At 39.0% G+C, this 17,199-nt stretch overlaps 19 non-coding genes across 19 annotated transcripts; all 19 read right to left on the bottom strand.

The window, feature by feature from the left end:
- Window positions 1-995: 995 nt before the first annotated feature.
- On the bottom strand, window positions 996-1,068 carry TRNAA-AGC (transfer RNA alanine (anticodon AGC)). The gene has a single exon. It is a non-coding gene; the product is annotated as a tRNA-Ala (tRNA).
- Window positions 1,069-3,101: 2,033 nt separating this feature from the next.
- Window positions 3,102-3,174, bottom strand: TRNAK-CUU (transfer RNA lysine (anticodon CUU)). The gene has a single exon. It is a non-coding gene; the product is annotated as a tRNA-Lys (tRNA).
- Window positions 3,175-3,527: 353 nt separating this feature from the next.
- On the bottom strand, window positions 3,528-3,600 carry TRNAA-AGC (transfer RNA alanine (anticodon AGC)). The gene has a single exon. It is a non-coding gene; the product is annotated as a tRNA-Ala (tRNA).
- Window positions 3,601-5,634: 2,034 nt separating this feature from the next.
- TRNAK-CUU (transfer RNA lysine (anticodon CUU)) lies at window positions 5,635-5,707 on the bottom strand. The gene has a single exon. It is a non-coding gene; the product is annotated as a tRNA-Lys (tRNA).
- Window positions 5,708-6,060: 353 nt separating this feature from the next.
- Window positions 6,061-6,133, bottom strand: TRNAA-AGC (transfer RNA alanine (anticodon AGC)). The gene has a single exon. It is a non-coding gene; the product is annotated as a tRNA-Ala (tRNA).
- Window positions 6,134-8,166: 2,033 nt separating this feature from the next.
- On the bottom strand, window positions 8,167-8,239 carry TRNAK-CUU (transfer RNA lysine (anticodon CUU)). The gene has a single exon. It is a non-coding gene; the product is annotated as a tRNA-Lys (tRNA).
- A 1,176-nt stretch (window positions 8,240-9,415) lies between these two features.
- TRNAA-AGC (transfer RNA alanine (anticodon AGC)) lies at window positions 9,416-9,488 on the bottom strand. The gene has a single exon. It is a non-coding gene; the product is annotated as a tRNA-Ala (tRNA).
- Window positions 9,489-11,501: 2,013 nt separating this feature from the next.
- TRNAK-CUU (transfer RNA lysine (anticodon CUU)) lies at window positions 11,502-11,574 on the bottom strand. The gene has a single exon. It is a non-coding gene; the product is annotated as a tRNA-Lys (tRNA).
- A 353-nt stretch (window positions 11,575-11,927) lies between these two features.
- TRNAA-AGC (transfer RNA alanine (anticodon AGC)) lies at window positions 11,928-12,000 on the bottom strand. The gene has a single exon. It is a non-coding gene; the product is annotated as a tRNA-Ala (tRNA).
- Window positions 12,001-12,345: 345 nt separating this feature from the next.
- Window positions 12,346-12,418, bottom strand: TRNAK-CUU (transfer RNA lysine (anticodon CUU)). The gene has a single exon. It is a non-coding gene; the product is annotated as a tRNA-Lys (tRNA).
- A 353-nt stretch (window positions 12,419-12,771) lies between these two features.
- Window positions 12,772-12,844, bottom strand: TRNAA-AGC (transfer RNA alanine (anticodon AGC)). The gene has a single exon. It is a non-coding gene; the product is annotated as a tRNA-Ala (tRNA).
- Window positions 12,845-13,616: 772 nt separating this feature from the next.
- Window positions 13,617-13,689, bottom strand: TRNAA-AGC (transfer RNA alanine (anticodon AGC)). The gene has a single exon. It is a non-coding gene; the product is annotated as a tRNA-Ala (tRNA).
- Window positions 13,690-14,034: 345 nt separating this feature from the next.
- On the bottom strand, window positions 14,035-14,107 carry TRNAK-CUU (transfer RNA lysine (anticodon CUU)). Its single transcript has one exon. It is a non-coding gene; the product is annotated as a tRNA-Lys (tRNA).
- A 353-nt stretch (window positions 14,108-14,460) lies between these two features.
- TRNAA-AGC (transfer RNA alanine (anticodon AGC)) lies at window positions 14,461-14,533 on the bottom strand. Its single transcript has one exon. It is a non-coding gene; the product is annotated as a tRNA-Ala (tRNA).
- A 345-nt stretch (window positions 14,534-14,878) lies between these two features.
- TRNAK-CUU (transfer RNA lysine (anticodon CUU)) lies at window positions 14,879-14,951 on the bottom strand. Its single transcript has one exon. It is a non-coding gene; the product is annotated as a tRNA-Lys (tRNA).
- Window positions 14,952-15,304: 353 nt separating this feature from the next.
- TRNAA-AGC (transfer RNA alanine (anticodon AGC)) lies at window positions 15,305-15,377 on the bottom strand. Its single transcript has one exon. It is a non-coding gene; the product is annotated as a tRNA-Ala (tRNA).
- Window positions 15,378-16,149: 772 nt separating this feature from the next.
- TRNAA-AGC (transfer RNA alanine (anticodon AGC)) lies at window positions 16,150-16,222 on the bottom strand. Its single transcript has one exon. It is a non-coding gene; the product is annotated as a tRNA-Ala (tRNA).
- Window positions 16,223-16,567: 345 nt separating this feature from the next.
- TRNAK-CUU (transfer RNA lysine (anticodon CUU)) lies at window positions 16,568-16,640 on the bottom strand. The gene has a single exon. It is a non-coding gene; the product is annotated as a tRNA-Lys (tRNA).
- Window positions 16,641-16,993: 353 nt separating this feature from the next.
- On the bottom strand, window positions 16,994-17,066 carry TRNAA-AGC (transfer RNA alanine (anticodon AGC)). Its single transcript has one exon. It is a non-coding gene; the product is annotated as a tRNA-Ala (tRNA).
- Between the last annotated feature and the right edge of the window lie 133 nt (window positions 17,067-17,199).

Here is a 17,199-nt window from a genome sequence, read left to right as displayed (position 1 = left end):
AAGAAATCAAATTCCTCTCACGTGCTATAGAATACCTAAACACTTTTGATTAAACCACTTTAGTTGTTATAATGACACCAAATTTGAAAGCCATCTGTGACTTTTCTGTTCTTACTCTGCAACAACCATGGCAATTACAAGTTAAAAAGTAAAATGTATGCAAATTTTAGAATTTAGAATGCGGGCATCGATCCCGCTACCTCTCGCATGCTAAGCGAGCGCTCTACCATTTGAGCTAATTCCCCTGTGTGCTCACTCAGCATCACATTTCAAAAGTAACGTTACTGCTGTCCACACTTTATTTTAAGTCTAATTGCCCATAACATGAGTGTTCAGTTCACTCCTAACTGATGCCTTAACTACACCTAGGGGATGTTTTACACTTCAGGTTGGCATGTTTAGTACTTGAATTGGAGTGATATCACTGTATGTTAACCTAGACTCAGGCCCTACCTAATCTTGGAGATACATTTCTCATGAATGAGTAACCAAGGGAGATACAATTTTTAGGAGTTAGTGCATGTCTAATGCAAGATTAATCACCATATTATGAGAGCCAATGCTATCATCCAGCAACGTGGGGCTCGAACCCACGACCCTGAGATTAAGAGTCTCATGCTCTACCGACTGAGCTAGCCGGGCTCCCACTTAAATATGGTATGCAGACTCATCATTTTTTATTAAGGAAAACTGTTTCTGGATATTCCTCTGCTCTTGTTTTGCAAGGAACTTCACTTTTATACATCCTTCAGAGGAAAGAATGTCAAGTAAAATAAGACGAAATGAAAATGGAAGGTGTGAAATTTTCATTTTGAGATTGCATAAGAAATCAAATTCCTCTCACGTGCTATAGAATACCTAAACACTTTTGATTAAACCACTTTAGTTGTTATAATGACACCAAATTTGAAAGCCATCTGTGACTTTTCTGTTCTTACTCTGCAACAACCATGGCAATTACAAGTTAAAAAGTAAAATGTATGCAAATTTTAGAATGGAGAATGCGGGCATCGATCCCGCTACCTCTCGCATGCTAAGCGAGCGCTCTACCATTTGAGCTAATTCCCCTGTGTGCTCACTCAGCATCACATTTCAAAAGTAACGTTACTGCTGTCCACACTTTATTTTAAGTCTAATTGCCCATAACATGAGTGTTCAGTTCACTCCTAACTGATGCCTTAACTACACCTAGGGGATGTTTTACACTTCAGGTTGGCATGTTTAGTACTTGAATAGGAGTGATATCACTGTATGTTAACCTAGACTCAGGCCCTACCTAATCTTGGAGATACATTTCTCATGAATGAGTAACCAAGGGAGATACAATTTTTAGGAGTTAGTGCATGTCTAATGCAAGATTAATCACCATATTATGAGAGCCAATGCTATCATCCAGCAAAAAATACTCGTTTTCGCCCAACGTGGGGCTCGAACCCACGACCCTGAGATTAAGAGTCTCATAGCTCTACCGACTGAGCTAGCCGGGACCCAAATAAATATGGTATGCAGACTCATCATTTTTTATTAAGGAAAAACGTTTCTGGATATTCCTCTGCTCTTGTTTTGCAAGGAACTTCACTTTTATACATCCTTCAGAGGAAAGAATGTCAAGTAAAATAAGACGAAATGAAAATGGAAGGTGTGAAATGTTCATTTTGAGATTGCATAAGAAATCAAATTCCTCTCACGTGCTATAGAATACCTAAACACTTTTGATTAAACCACTTTAGTTGTTATAATGACACCAAATTTGAAAGCCATCTGTGACTTTTCTGTTCTTACTCTGCAACAACCATGGCAATTACAAGTTAAAAAGTAAAATGTATGCAAATTTTAGAATGGAGAATGCGGGCTTCGATCCCGCTACCTCTCGCATGCTAAGCGAGCACTCTACCATTTGAGCTAATTCCCCTGTGTGCTCACTCAGCATCACATTTCAAAAGGAACGTTACTGCTGTCCACACTTTATTTTAAGTCTAATTGCCCATAACATGAGTGTTCAGTTCACTCCTAACTGATGCCTTAACTACACCTAGGGGATGTTTTACACTTCAGGTTGGCATGTTTAGTACTTGAATAGGAGTGATATCACTGTATGTTAACCTAGACTCAGGCCCTACCTAATCTTGGAGATACATTTCTCATGAATGAGTAACCAAGGGAGATACAATTTTTAGGAGTTAGTGCATGTCTAATGCAAGATTAATCACCATATTATGAGAGCCAATGCTATCATCCAGCAAAAAATACTCGTTTTCGCCCAACGTGGGGCTCGAACACACGACCCTGAGATTAAGAATCTCATGCTCTACCGACTGAGCTAGCCGGGCTCCCACTTAAATATGGTATGCAGACTCATCATTTTTTATTAAGGAAAACCGTTTCTGGATATTCCTCTGCTCTTGTTTTGCAAGGAACTTCACTTTTATACATCCTTCAGAGGAAAGAATGTCAAGTAAAATAAGACGAAATGAAAATGGAAGGTGTGAAATTTTCATTTTGAGATTGCATAAGAAATCAAATTCCTCTCACGTGCTATAGAATACCTAAACACTTTTGATTAAACCACTTAAGTTGTTATAATGACACCAAATTTGAAAGCCATCTGTGACTTTTCTGTTCTTACTCTGCAACAACCATGGCAATTACAAGTTAAAAAGTAAAATGTATGCAAATTTTAGAATGGAGAATGCGGGCATCGATCCCGCTACCTCTCGCATGCTAAGCGAGCACTCTACCATTTGAGCTAATTCCCCTGTGTGCTCACTCAGCATCACATTTCAAAAGTAACGTTACTGCTGTCCACACTTTATTTTAAGTCTAATTGCCCATAACATGAGTGTTCAGTTCACTCCTAACTGATGCCTTAACTACACCTAGGGGATGTTTTACACTTCAGGTTGGCATGTTTAGTACTTGAATAGGAGTGATATCACTGTATGTTAACCTAGACTCAGGCCCTACCTAATCTTGGAGATACATTTCTCATGAATGAGTAACCAAGGGAGATACAATTTTTAGGAGTTAGTGCATGTCTAATGCAAGATTAATCACCATATTATGAGAGCCAATGCTATCATCCAGCAAAAAATACTCGTTTTTGCCCAACGTGGGGCTCGAACCCACGACCCTGAGATTAAGAGTCTCATGCTCTACCGACTGAGCTAGCCGGGCTCCCACTTAAATATGGTATGCAGACTCATCATTTTTTATTAAGGAAAACTGTTTCTGGATATTCCTCTGCTCTTGTTTTGCAAGGAACTTCACTTTTATACATCCTTCAGAGGAAAGAATGTCAAGTAAAATAAGACGAAATGAAAATGGAAGGTGTGAAATTTTCATTTTGAGATTGCATAAGAAATCAAATTCCTCTCACGTGCTATAGAATACCTAAACACTTTTGATTAAACCACTTTAGTTGTTATAATGACACCAAATTTGAAAGCCATCTGTGACTTTTCTGTTCTTACTCTGCAACAACCATGGCAATTACAAGTTAAAAAGTAAAATGTATGCAAATTTTAGAATGGAGAATGCGGGCATCGATCCCGCTACCTCTCGCATGCTAAGCGAGCGCTCTACCATTTGAGCTAATTCCCCTGTGTGCTCACTCAGCATCACATTTCAAAAGTAACGTTACTGCTGTCCACACTTTATTTTAAGTCTAATTGCCCATAACATGAGTGTTCAGTTCACTCCTAACTGATGCCTTAACTACACCTAGGGGATGTTTTACACTTCAGGTTGGCATGTTTAGTACTTGAATAGGAGTGATATCACTGTATGTTAACCTAGACTCAGGCCCTACCTAATCTTGGAGATACATTTCTCATGAATGAGTAACCAAGGGAGATACAATTTTTAGGAGTTAGTGCATGTCTAATGCAAGATTAATCACCATATTATGAGAGCCAATGCAATCATCCAGCAAAAAATACTCGTTTTTGCCCAACGTGGGGCTCGAACCCACGACCCTGAGATTAAGAGTCTCATAGCTCTACCGACTGAGCTAGCCGGGCTCCCACTTAAATATGGTATGCAGACTCATCATTTTTTATTAAGGAAAACCGTTTCTGGATATTCCTCTGCTCTTGTTTTGCAAGGAACTTCACTTTTATACATCCTTCAGAGGAAAGAATGTCAAGTAAAATAAGACGAAATGAAAATGGAAGGTGTGAAATGTTCATTTTGAGATTGCATAAGAAATCAAATTCCTCTCACGTGCTATAGAATACCTAAACACTTTTGATTAAACCACTTTAGTTGTTATAATGACACCAAATTTGAAAGCCATCTGTGACTTTTCTGTTCTTACTCTGCAACAACCATGGCAATTACAAGTTAAAAAGTAAAATGTATGCAAATTTTAGAATGGAGAATGCGGGCATCGATCCCGCTATCTCTCGCATGCTAAGCGAGCACTCTACCATTTGAGCTAATTCCCCTGTGTGCTCACTCAGCATCACATTTCAAAAGTAACGTTACTGCTGTCCACACTTTATTTTAAGTCTAATTGCCCATAACATGAGTGTTCAGTTCACTCCTAACTGATGCCTTAACTACACCTAGGGGATGTTTTACACTTCAGGTTGGCATGTTTAGTACTTGAATAGGAGTGATATCACTGTATGTTAACCTAGACTCAGGCCCTACCTAATCTTGGAGATACATTTCTCATGAATGAGTAACCAAGGGAGATACAATTTTTAGGAGTTAGTGCATGTCTAATGCAAGATTAATCACCATATTATGAGAGCCAATGCTATCATCCAGCAAAAAATACTCGTTTTCGCCCAACGTGGGGCTCGAACCCACGACCCTGAGATTAAGAGTCTCATAGCTCTACCGACTGAGCTAGCCGGGACCCAAATAAATATGGTATGCAGACTCATCATTTTTTATTAAGGAAAACCGTTTCTGGATATTCCTCTGCTCTTGTTTTGCAAGGAACTTCACTTTTATACATCCTTCAGAGGAAAGAATGTCAAGTAAAATAAGACGAAATGAAAATGGAAGGTGTGAAATGTTCATTTTGAGATTGCATAAGAAATCAAATTCCTCTCACGTGCTATAGAATACCTAAACACTTTTGATTAAACCACTTTAGTTGTTATAATGACACCAAATTTGAAAGCCTTCTGTGACTTTTCTGTTCTTACTCTGCAACAACCATGGCAATTACAAGTTAAAAAGTAAAATGTATGCAAATTTTAGAATGGAGAATGCGGGCATCGATCCCGCTACCTCTCGCATGCTAAGCGAGCACTCTACCATTTGAGCTAATTCCCCTGTGTGCTCACTCAGCATCACATTTCAAAAGTAACGTTACTGCTGTCCACACTTTATTTTAAGTCTAATTGCCCATAACATGAGTGTTCAGTTCACTCCTAACTGATGCCTTAACTACACCTAGGGGATGTTTTACACTTCAGGTTGGCATGTTTAGTACTTGAATAGGAGTGATATCACTGTATGTTAACCTAGACTCAGGCCCTACCTAATCTTGGAGATACATTTCTCATGAATGAGTAACCAAGGGAGATACAATTTTTAGGAGTTAGTGCATGTCTAATGCAAGATTAATCACCATATTATGAGAGCCAATGCTATCATCCAGCAAAAAATACTCGTTTTCGCCCAACGTGGGGCTCGAACCCACGACCCTGAGATTAAGAGTCTCATGCTCTACCGACTGAGCTAGCCGGGCTCCCACTTAAATATGGTATGCAGACTCATCATTTTTTATTAAGGAAAACTGTTTCTGGATATTCCTCTGCTCTTGTTTTGCAAGGAACTTCACTTTTATACATCCTTCAGAGGAAAGAATGTCAAGTAAAATAAGACGAAATGAAAATGGAAGGTGTGAAATTTTCATTTTGAGATTGCATAAGAAATCAAATTCCTCTCACGTGCTATAGAATACCTAAACACTTTTGATTAAACCACTTTAGTTGTTATAATGACACCAAATTTGAAAGCCATCTGTGACTTTTCTGTTCTTACTCTGCAACAACCATGGCAATTACAAGTTAAAAAGTAAAATGTATGCAAATTTTAGAATGGAGAATGCGGGCATCGATCCCGCTACCTCTCGCATGCTAAGCGAGCGCTCTACCATTTGAGCTAATTCCCCTGTGTGCTCACTCAGCATCACATTTCAAAAGTAACGTTACTGCTGTCCACACTTTATTTTAAGTCTAATTGCCCATAACATGAGTGTTCAGTTCACTCCTAACTGATGCCTTAACTACACCTAGGGGATGTTTTACACTTCAGGTTGGCATGTTTAGTACTTGAATAGGAGTGATATCACTGTATGTTAACCTAGACTCAGGCCCTACCTAATCTTGGAGATACATTTCTCATGAATGAGTAACCAAGGGAGATACAATTTTTAGGAGTTAGTGCATGTCTAATGCAAGATTAATCACCATATTATGAGAGCCAATGCTATCATCCAGCAAAAAATACTCGTTTTCGCCCAACGTGGGGCTCGAACCCACGACCCTGAGATTAAGAGTCTCATAGCTCTACCGACTGAGCTAGCCGGGACCCAAATAAATATGGTATGCAGACTCATCATTTTTTATTAAGGAAAACCGTTTCTGGATATTCCTCTGCTCTTGTTTTGCAAGGAACTTCACTTTTATACATCCTTCAGAGGAAAGAATGTCAAGTAAAATAAGACGAAATGAAAATGGAAGGTGTGAAATGTTCATTTTGAGATTGCATAAGAAATCAAATTCCTCTCACGTGCTATAGAATACCTAAACACTTTTGATTAAACCACTTTAGTTGTTATAATGACACCAAATTTGAAAGCCATCTGTGACTTTTCTGTTCTTACTCTGCAACAACCATGGCAATTACAAGTTAAAAAGTAAAATGTATGCAAATTTTAGAATGGAGAATGCGGGCATCGATCCCGCTACCTCTCGCATGCTAAGCGAGCACTCTACCATTTGAGCTAATTCCCCTGTGTGCTCACTCAGCATCACATTTCAAAAGGAACGTTACTGCTGTCCACACTTTATTTTAAGTCTAATTGCCCATAACATGAGTGTTCAGTTCACTCCTAACTGATGCCTTAACTACACCTAGGGGATGTTTTACACTTCAGGTTGGCATGTTTAGTACTTGAATAGGAGTGATATCACTGTATGTTAACCTAGACTCAGGCCCTACCTAATCTTGGAGATACATTTCTCATGAATGAGTAACCAAGGGAGATACAATTTTTAGGAGTTAGTGCATGTCTAATGCAAGATTAATCACCATATTATGAGAGCCAATGCTATCATCCAGCAAAAAATACTCGTTTTCGCCCAACGTGGGGCTCGAACACACGACCCTGAGATTAAGAATCTCATGCTCTACCGACTGAGCTAGCCGGGCTCCCACTTAAATATGGTATGCAGACTCATCATTTTTTATTAAGGAAAACCGTTTCTGGATATTCCTCTGCTCTTGTTTTGCAAGGAACTTCACTTTTATACATCCTTCAGAGGAAAGAATGTCAAGTAAAATAAGACGAAATGAAAATGGAAGGTGTGAAATTTTCATTTTGAGATTGCATAAGAAATCAAATTCCTCTCACGTGCTATAGAATACCTAAACACTTTTGATTAAACCACTTAAGTTGTTATAATGACACCAAATTTGAAAGCCATCTGTGACTTTTCTGTTCTTACTCTGCAACAACCATGGCAATTACAAGTTAAAAAGTAAAATGTATGCAAATTTTAGAATGGAGAATGCGGGCATCGATCCCGCTACCTCTCGCATGCTAAGCGAGCACTCTACCATTTGAGCTAATTCCCCTGTGTGCTCACTCAGCATCACATTTCAAAAGGAACGTTACTGCTGTCCACACTTTATTTTAAGTCTAATTGCCCATAACATGAGTGTTCAGTTCACTCCTAACTGATGCCTTAACTACACCTAGGGGATGTTTTACACTTCAGGTTGGCATGTTTAGTACTTGAATAGGAGTGATATCACTGTATGTTAACCTAGACTCAGGCCCTACCTAATCTTGGAGATACATTTCTCATGAATGAGTAACCAAGGGAGATACAATTTTTAGGAGTTAGTGCATGTCTAATGCAAGATTAATCACCATATTATGAGAGCCAATGCTATCATCCAGCAAAAAATACTCGTTTTCGCCCAACGTGGGGCTCGAACCCACGACCCTGAGATTAAGAGTCTCATGCTCTACCGACTGAGCTAGCCGGGCTCCCACTTAAATATGGTATGCAGACTCATCATTTTTTATTAAGGAAAACCGTTTCTGGATATTCCTCTGCTCTTGTTTTGCAAGGAACTTCACTTTTATACATCCTTCAGAGGAAAGAATGTCAAGTAAAATAAGACGAAATGAAAATGGAAGGTGTGAAATTTTCATTTTGAGATTGCATAAGAAATCAAATTCCTCTCACGTGCTATAGAATACCTAAACACTTTTGATTAAACCACTTAAGTTGTTATAATGACACCAAATTTGAAAGCCATCTGTGACTTTTCTGTTCTTACTCTGCAACAACCATGGCAATTACAAGTTAAAAAATAAAATGTATGCAAATTTTAGAATGGAGAATGCGGGCATCGATCCCGCTACCTCTCGCATGCTAAGCGAGCACTCTACCATTTGAGCTAATTCCCCTGTGTGCTCACTCAGCATCACATTTCAAAAGTAACGTTACTGCTGTCCACACTTTATTTTAAGTCTAATTGCCCATAACATGAGTGTTCAGTTCACTCCTAACTGATGCCTTAACTACACCTAGGGGATGTTTTACACTTCAGGTTGGCATGTTTAGTACTTGAATAGGAGTGATATCACTGTATGTTAACCTAGACTCAGGCCCTACCTAATCTTGGAGATACATTTCTCATGAATGAGTAACCAAGGGAGATACAATTTTTAGGAGTTAGTGCATGTCTAATGCAAGATTAATCACCATATTATGAGAGCCAATGCTATCATCCAGCAACGTGGGGCTTGAACCCACGACCCTGAGATTAAGAGTCTCATGCTCTACCGACTGAGCTAGCCGGGCTCCCACTTAAATATGGTATGCAGACTCATCATTTTTTATTAAGGAAAACTGTTTCTGGATATTCCTCTGCTCTTGTTTTGCAAGGAACTTCACTTTTATACATCCTTCAGAGGAAAGAATGTCAAGTAAAATAAGACGAAATGAAAATGGAAGGTGTGAAATTTTCATTTTGAGATTGCATAAGAAATCAAATTCCTCTCACGTGCTATAGAATACCTAAACACTTTTGATTAAACCACTTTAGTTGTTATAATGACACCAAATTTGAAAGCCATCTGTGACTTTTCTGTTCTTACTCTGCAACAACCATGGCAATTACAAGTTAAAAAGTAAAATGTATGCAAATTTTAGAATGGAGAATGCGGGCATCGATCCCGCTACCTCTCGCATGCTAAGCGAGCGCTCTACCATTTGAGCTAATTCCCCTGTGTGCTCACTCAGCATCACATTTCAAAAGTAACGTTACTGCTGTCCACACTTTATTTTAAGTCTAATTGCCCATAACATGAGTGTTCAGTTCACTCCTAACTGATGCCTTAACTACACCTAGGGGATGTTTTACACTTCAGGTTGGCATGTTTAGTACTTGAATAGGAGTGATATCACTGTATGTTAACCTAGACTCAGGCCCTACCTAATCTTGGAGATACATTTCTCATGAATGAGTAACCAAGGGAGATACAATTTTTAGGAGTTAGTGCATGTCTAATGCATGATTAATCACCATATTATGAGAGCCAATGCAATCATCCAGCAAAAAATACTCGTTTTTGCCCAACGTGGGGCTCGAACCCACGACCCTGAGATTAAGAGTCTCATAGCTCTACCGACTGAGCTAGCCGGGCTCCCACTTAAATATGGTATGCAGACTCATCATTTTTTATTAAGGAAAACCGTTTCTGGATATTCCTCTGCTCTTGTTTTGCAAGGAACTTCACTTTTATACATCCTTCAGAGGAAAGAATGTCAAGTAAAATAAGACGAAATGAAAATGGAAGGTGTGAAATGTTCATTTTGAGATTGCATAAGAAATCAAATTCCTCTCACGTGCTATAGAATACCTAAACACTTTTGATTAAACCACTTTAGTTGTTATAATGACACCAAATTTGAAAGCCATCTGTGACTTTTCTGTTCTTACTCTGCAACAACCATGGCAATTACAAGTTAAAAAGTAAAATGCATGCACATTTTAGAATGGAGAATGCGGGCATCGATCCCGCTACCTCTCGCATGCTAAGCGAGCACTCTACCATTTGAGCTAATTCCCCTGTGTGCTCACTCAGCATCACATTTCAAAAGTAACGTTACTGCTGTCCACACTTTATTTTAAGTCTAATTGCCCATAACATGAGTGTTCAGTTCACTCCTAACTGATGCCTTAACTACACCTAGGGGATGTTTTACACTTCAGGTTGGCATGTTTAGTACTTGAATAGGAGTGATATCACTGTATGTTAACCTAGACTCAGGCCCTACCTAATCTTGGAGATACATTTCTCATGAATGAGTAACCAAGGGAGATACAATTTTTAGGAGTTAGTGCATGTCTAATGCAAGATTAATCACCATATTATGAGAGCAAATGCTATCATCCAGCAACGTGGGGCTCGAACCCACGACCCTGAGATTAAGAGTCTCATGCTCTACCGACTGAGCTAGCCGGGCTCCCACTTAAATATGGTATGCAGACTCATCATTTTTTATTAAGGAAAACTGTTTCTGGATATTCCTCTGCTCTTGTTTTGCAAGGAACTTCACTTTTATACATCCTTCAGAGGAAAGAATGTCAAGTAAAATAAGACGAAATGAAAATGGAAGGTGTGAAATTTTCATTTTGAGATTGCATAAGAAATCAAATTCCTCTCACGTGCTATAGAATACCTAAACACTTTTGATTAAACCACTTTAGTTGTTATAATGACACCAAATTTGAAAGCCATCTGTGACTTTTCTGTTCTTACTCTGCAACAACCATGGCAATTACAAGTTAAAAAGTAAAATGTATGCAAATTTTAGAATGGAGAATGCGGGCATCGATCCCGCTACCTCTCGCATGCTAAGCGAGCACTCTACCATTTGAGCTAATTCCCCTGTGTGCTCACTCAGCATCACATTTCAAAAGTAACGTTACTGCTGTCCACACTTTATTTTAAGTCTAATTGCCCATAACATGAGTGTTCAGTTCACTCCTAACTGATGCCTTAACTACACCTAGGGGATGTTTTACACTTCAGGTTGGCATGTTTAGTACTTGAATAGGAGTGATATCACTGTATGTTAACCTAGACTCAGGCCCTACCTAATCTTGGAGATACATTTCTCATGAATGAGTAACCAAGGGAGATACAATTTTTAGGAGTTAGTGCATGTCTAATGCAAGATTAATCACCATATTATGAGAGCCAATGCTATCATCCAGCAAAAAATACTCGTTTTCGCCCAACGTGGGGCTCGAACCCACGACCCTGAGATTAAGAGTCTCATGCTCTACCGACTGAGCTAGCCGGGCTCCCACTTAAATATGGTATGCAGACTCATCATTTTTTATTAAGGAAAACCGTTTCTGGATATTCCTCTGCTCTTGTTTTGCAAGGAACTTCACTTTTATACATCCTTCAGAGGAAAGAATGTCAAGTAAAATAAGACGAAATGAAAATGGAAGGTGTGAAATTTTCATTTTGAGATTGCATAAGAAATCAAATTCCTCTCACGTGCTATAGAATACCTAAACACTTTTGATTAAACCACTTTAGTTGTTATAATGACACCAAATTTGAAAGCCATCTGTGACTTTTCTGTTCTTACTCTGCAACAACCATGGCAATTACAAGTTAAAAAGTAAAATGTATGCAAATTTTAGAATGGAGAATGCGGGCATCGATCCCGCTACCTCTCGCATGCTAAGCGAGCGCTCTACCATTTGAGCTAATTCCCCTGTGTGCTCACTCAGCATCACATTTCAAAAGTAACGTTACTGCTGTCCACACTTTATTTTAAGTCTAATTGCCCATAACATGAGTGTTCAGTTCACTCCTAACTGATGCCTTAACTACACCTAGGGGATGTTTTACACTTCAGGTTGGCATGTTTAGTACTTGAATAGGAGTGATATCACTGTATGTTAACCTAGACTCAGGCCCTACCTAATCTTGGAGATACATTTCTCATGAATGAGTAACCAAGGGAGATACAATTTTTAGGAGTTAGTGCATGTCTAATGCAAGATTAATCACCATATTATGAGAGCCAATGCTATCATCCAGCAAAAAATACTCGTTTTCGCCCAACGTGGGGCTCGAACCCACGACCCTGAGATTAAGAGTCTCATGCTCTACCGACTGAGCTAGCCGGGCTCCCACTTAAATATGGTATGCAGACTCATCATTTTTTATTAAGGAAAACCGTTTCTGGATATTCCTCTGCTCTTGTTTTGCAAGGAACTTCACTTTTATACATCCTTCAGAGGAAAGAATGTCAAGTAAAATAAGACGAAATGAAAATGGAAGGTGTGAAATTTTCATTTTGAGATTGCATAAGAAATCAAATTCCTCTCACGTGCTATTGAATACCTAAACACTTTTGATTAAACCACTTTAGTTGTTATAATGACACCAAATTTGAAAGCCATCTGTGACTTTTCTGTTCTTACTCTGCAACAACCATGGCAATTACAAGTTAAAAAGTAAAATGTATGCAAATTTTAGAATGGAGAATGCGGGCATCGAACCCGCTACCTCTCGCATGCTAAGCGAGCGCTCTACCATTTGAGCTAATTCCCCTGTGTGCTCACTCAGCATCACATTTCAAAAGTAACGTTACTGCTGTCCACACTTTATTTTAAGTCTAATTGCCCATAACATGAGTGTTCAGTTCACTCCTAACTGATGCCTTAACTACACCTAGGGGATGTTTTACACTTCAGGTTGGCATGTTTAGTACTTGAATAGGAGTGATATCACTGTATGTTAACCTAGACTCAGGCCCTACCTAATCTTGGAGATACATTTCTCATGAATGAGTAACCAAGGGAGATACAATTTTTAGGAGTTAGTGCATGTCTAATGCAAGATTAATCACCATATTATGAGAGCCAATGCAATCATCCAGCAAAAAATACTCGTTTTCGCCCAACGTGGGGCTCGAACCCACGACCCTGAGATTAAGAGTCTCATAGCTCTACCGACTGAGCTAGCCGGGCTCCCACTTAAATATGGTATGCAGACTCATCATTTTTTATTAAGGAAAGCCGTTTCTGGATATTCCTCTGCTCTTGTTTTGCAAGGAACTTCACTTTTATACATCCTTCAGAGGAAAGAATGTCAAGTAAAATAAGACGAAATGAAAATGGAAGGTGTGAAATTTTCATTTTGAGATTGCATAAGAAATCAAATTCCTCTCACGTGCTATAGAATACCTAAACACTTTTGATTAAACCACTTTAGTTGTTATAATGACACCAAATTTGAAAGCCATCTGTGACTTTTCTGTTCTTACTCTGCAACAACCATGGCAATTACAAGTTAAAAAGTAAAATGTATGCAAATTTTAGAATGGAGAATGCGGGCATCGATCCCGCTACCTCTCGCATGCTAAGCGAGCGCTCTACCATTTGAGCTAATTCCCCTGTGTGCTCACTCAGCATCACATTTCAAAAGTAACGTTACTGCTGTCCACACTTTATTTTAAGTCTAATTGCCCATAACATGAGTGTTCAGTTCACTCCTAACTGATGCCTTAACTACACCTAGGGGATGTTTTACACTTCAGGTTGGCATGTTTAGTACTTGAATAGGAGTGATATCACTGTATGTTAACCTAGACTCAGGCCCTACCTAATCTTGGAGATACATTTCTCATGAATGAGTAACCAAGGGAGATACAATTTTTAGGAGTTAGTGCATGTCTAATGCAAGATTAATCACCATATTATGAGAGCCAATGCTATCATCCAGCAAAAAATACTCGTTTTCGCCCAACGTGGGGCTCGAACCCACGACCCTGAGATTAAGAGTCTCATGCTCTACCGACTGAGCTAGCCGGGCTCCCACTTAAATATGGTATGCAGACTCATCATTTTTTATTAAGGAAAACCGTTTCTGGATATTCCTCTGCTCTTGTTTTGCAAGGAACTTCACTTTTATACATCCTTCAGAGGAAAGAATGTCAAGTAAAATAAGACGAAATGAAAATGGAAGGTGTGAAATTTTCATTTTGAGATTGCATAAGAAATCAAATTCCTCTCACGTGCTATAGAATACCTAAACACTTTTGATTAAACCACTTTAGTTGTTATAATGACACCAAATTTGAAAGCCATCTGTGACTTTTCTGTTCTTACTCTGCAACAACCATGGCAATTACAAGTTAAAAAGTAAAATGTATGCAAATTTTAGAATGGAGAATGCGGGCATCGATCCCGCTACCTCTCGCATGCTAAGCGAGCGCTCTACCATTTGAGCTAATTCCCCTGTGTGCTCACTTAGCATCACATTTCAAAAGTAACGTTACTGCTGTCCACACTTTATTTTAAGTCTAATTGCCCATAACATGAGTGTTCAGTTCACTCCTAACTGATGCCTTAACTACACCTAGGGGATGTTTTACACTTCAGGTTGGCATGTTTAGTACTTGAATAGGAGTGATATCACTGTATGTTAACCTAGACTCAGGCCCTACCTAATCTTGGAGATACATTTCTCATGAATGAGTAACCAAGGGAGATACAATTTTTAGGAGTTAGTGCATGTCTAATGCAAGATTAATCACCATATTATGAGAGCCAATGCAATCATCCAGCAAAAAATACTCGTTTTCGCCCAACGTGGGGCTCGAACCCACGACCCTGAGATTAAGAGTCTCATGCTCTACCGACTGAGCTAGCCGGGCTCCCACTTAAATATGGTATGCAGACTCATCATTTTTTATTAAGGAAAACCGTTTCTGGATATTCCTCTGCTCTTGTTTTGCAAGGAACTTCACTTTTATACATCCTTCAGAGGAAAGAATGTCAAGTAAAATAAGACGAAATGAAAATGGAAGGTGTGAAATTTTCATTTTGAGATTGCATAAGAAATCAAATTCCTCTCACGTGCTATAGAATACCTAAACACTTTTGATTAAACCACTTTAGTTGTTATAATGACACCAAATTTGAAAGCCATCTGTGACTTTTCTGTTCTTACTCTGCAACAACCATGGCAATTACAAGTTAAAAAGTAAAATGTATGCAAATTTTAGAATGGAGAATGCGGGCATCGATCCCGCTACCTCTCGCATGCTAAGCGAGCGCTCTACCATTTGAGCTAATTCCCCTGTGTGCTCACTCAGCATCACATTTCAAAAGTAACGTTACTGCTGTCGACACTTTATTTTAAGTCTAATTGCCCATAACATGAGTGTTCAGTTCACTCCTAACTGATGCCTTAACTACACCTAGGGGATGTTTTACACTTCAGGTTGGCATGTTTAGTACTTGAATAGGAGTGATATCACTGTATGTTAACCTAGACTCAGGCCCTACCTAATCTTGGAGATACATTTCTCATGAATGAGTAACCAAGGGAGATACAATTTTTAGGAGTTAGTGCATGTCTAATGCAAGATTAATCACCATATTATGAGAGCCAATGCAATCATCCAGCAAAAAATACTCGTTTTCGCCCAACGTGGGGCTCGAACCCACGACCCTGAGATTAAGAGTCTCATAGCTCTACCGACTGAGCTAGCCGGGCTCCCACTTAAATATGGTATGCAGACTCATCATTTTTTATTAAGGAAAGCCGTTTCTGGATATTCCTCTGCTCTTGTTTTGCAAGGAACTTCACTTTTATACATCCTTCAGAGGAAAGAATGTCAAGTAAAATAAGACGAAATGAAAATGGAAGGTGTGAAATTTTCATTTTGAGATTGCATAAGAAATCAAATTCCTCTCACGTGCTATAGAATACCTAAACACTTTTGATTAAACCACTTTAGTTGTTATAATGACACCAAATTTGAAAGCCATCTGTGACTTTTCTGTTCTTACTCTGCAACAACCATGGCAATTACAAGTTAAAAAGTAAAATGTATGCAAATTTTAGAATGGAGAATGCGGGCATCGATCCCGCTACCTCTCGCATGCTAAGCGAGCGCTCTACCATTTGAGCTAATTCCCCTGTGTGCTCACTCAGCATCACATTTCAAAAGTAACGTTACTGCTGTCCACACTTTATTTTAAGTCTAATTGCCCATAACATGAGTGTTCAGTTCACTCCTAACTGATGCCTTAACTACACCTAGGGGATGTTTTACACTTCAGGTTGGCATGTTTAGTACTTGAATAGGAGTGATATCACTGTATGTTAACCTAGACTCAGGCCCTACCTAATCTTGGAGATACATTTCTCATGAATGAGTAACCAAGGGAGATACAATTTTTAGGAGTTAGTGCATGTCTAATGCAAGATTAATCACCATATTATGAGAGCCAATGCTATCATCCAGCAAAAAATACTCGTTTTCGCCCAACGTGGGGCTCGAACCCACGACCCTGAGATTAAGAGTCTCATGCTCTACCGACTGAGCTAGCCGGGCTCCCACTTAAATATGGTATGCAGACTCATCATTTTTTATTAAGGAAAACCGTTTCTGGATATTCCTCTGCTCTTGTTTTGCAAGGAACTTCACTTTTATACATCCTTCAGAGGAAAGAATGTCAAGTAAAATAAGACGAAATGAAAATGGAAGGTGTGAAATTTTCATTTTGAGATTGCATAAGAAATCAAATTCCTCTCACGTGCTATAGAATACCTAAACACTTTTGATTAAACCACTTTAGTTGTTATAATGACACCAAATTTGAAAGCCATCTGTGACTTTTCTGTTCTTACTCTGCAACAACCATGGCAATTACAAGTTAAAAAGTAAAATGTATGCAAATTTTAGAATGGAGAATGCGGGCATCGATCCCGCTACCTCTCGCATGCTAAGCGAGCGCTCTACCATTTGAGCTAATTCCCCTGTGTGCTCACTCAGCATCACATTTCAAAAGTAACGTTACTGCTGTCCACACTTTATTTTAAGTCTAATTGCCCATAACATGAGTGTTCAGTTCACTCCTAACTGATGCCTTAACTACACCTAGGGGATGTTT

Source organism: Triturus cristatus, chromosome 4_1 (assembly GCF_964204655.1).
Source record: "Triturus cristatus chromosome 4_1, aTriCri1.1, whole genome shotgun sequence".
NCBI lineage: Eukaryota > Metazoa > Chordata > Amphibia > Caudata > Salamandridae > Triturus > Triturus cristatus.
Note: the sequence above shows the minus strand (reverse complement) of the source record. Positions and strands in the feature narration are given on the sequence as shown.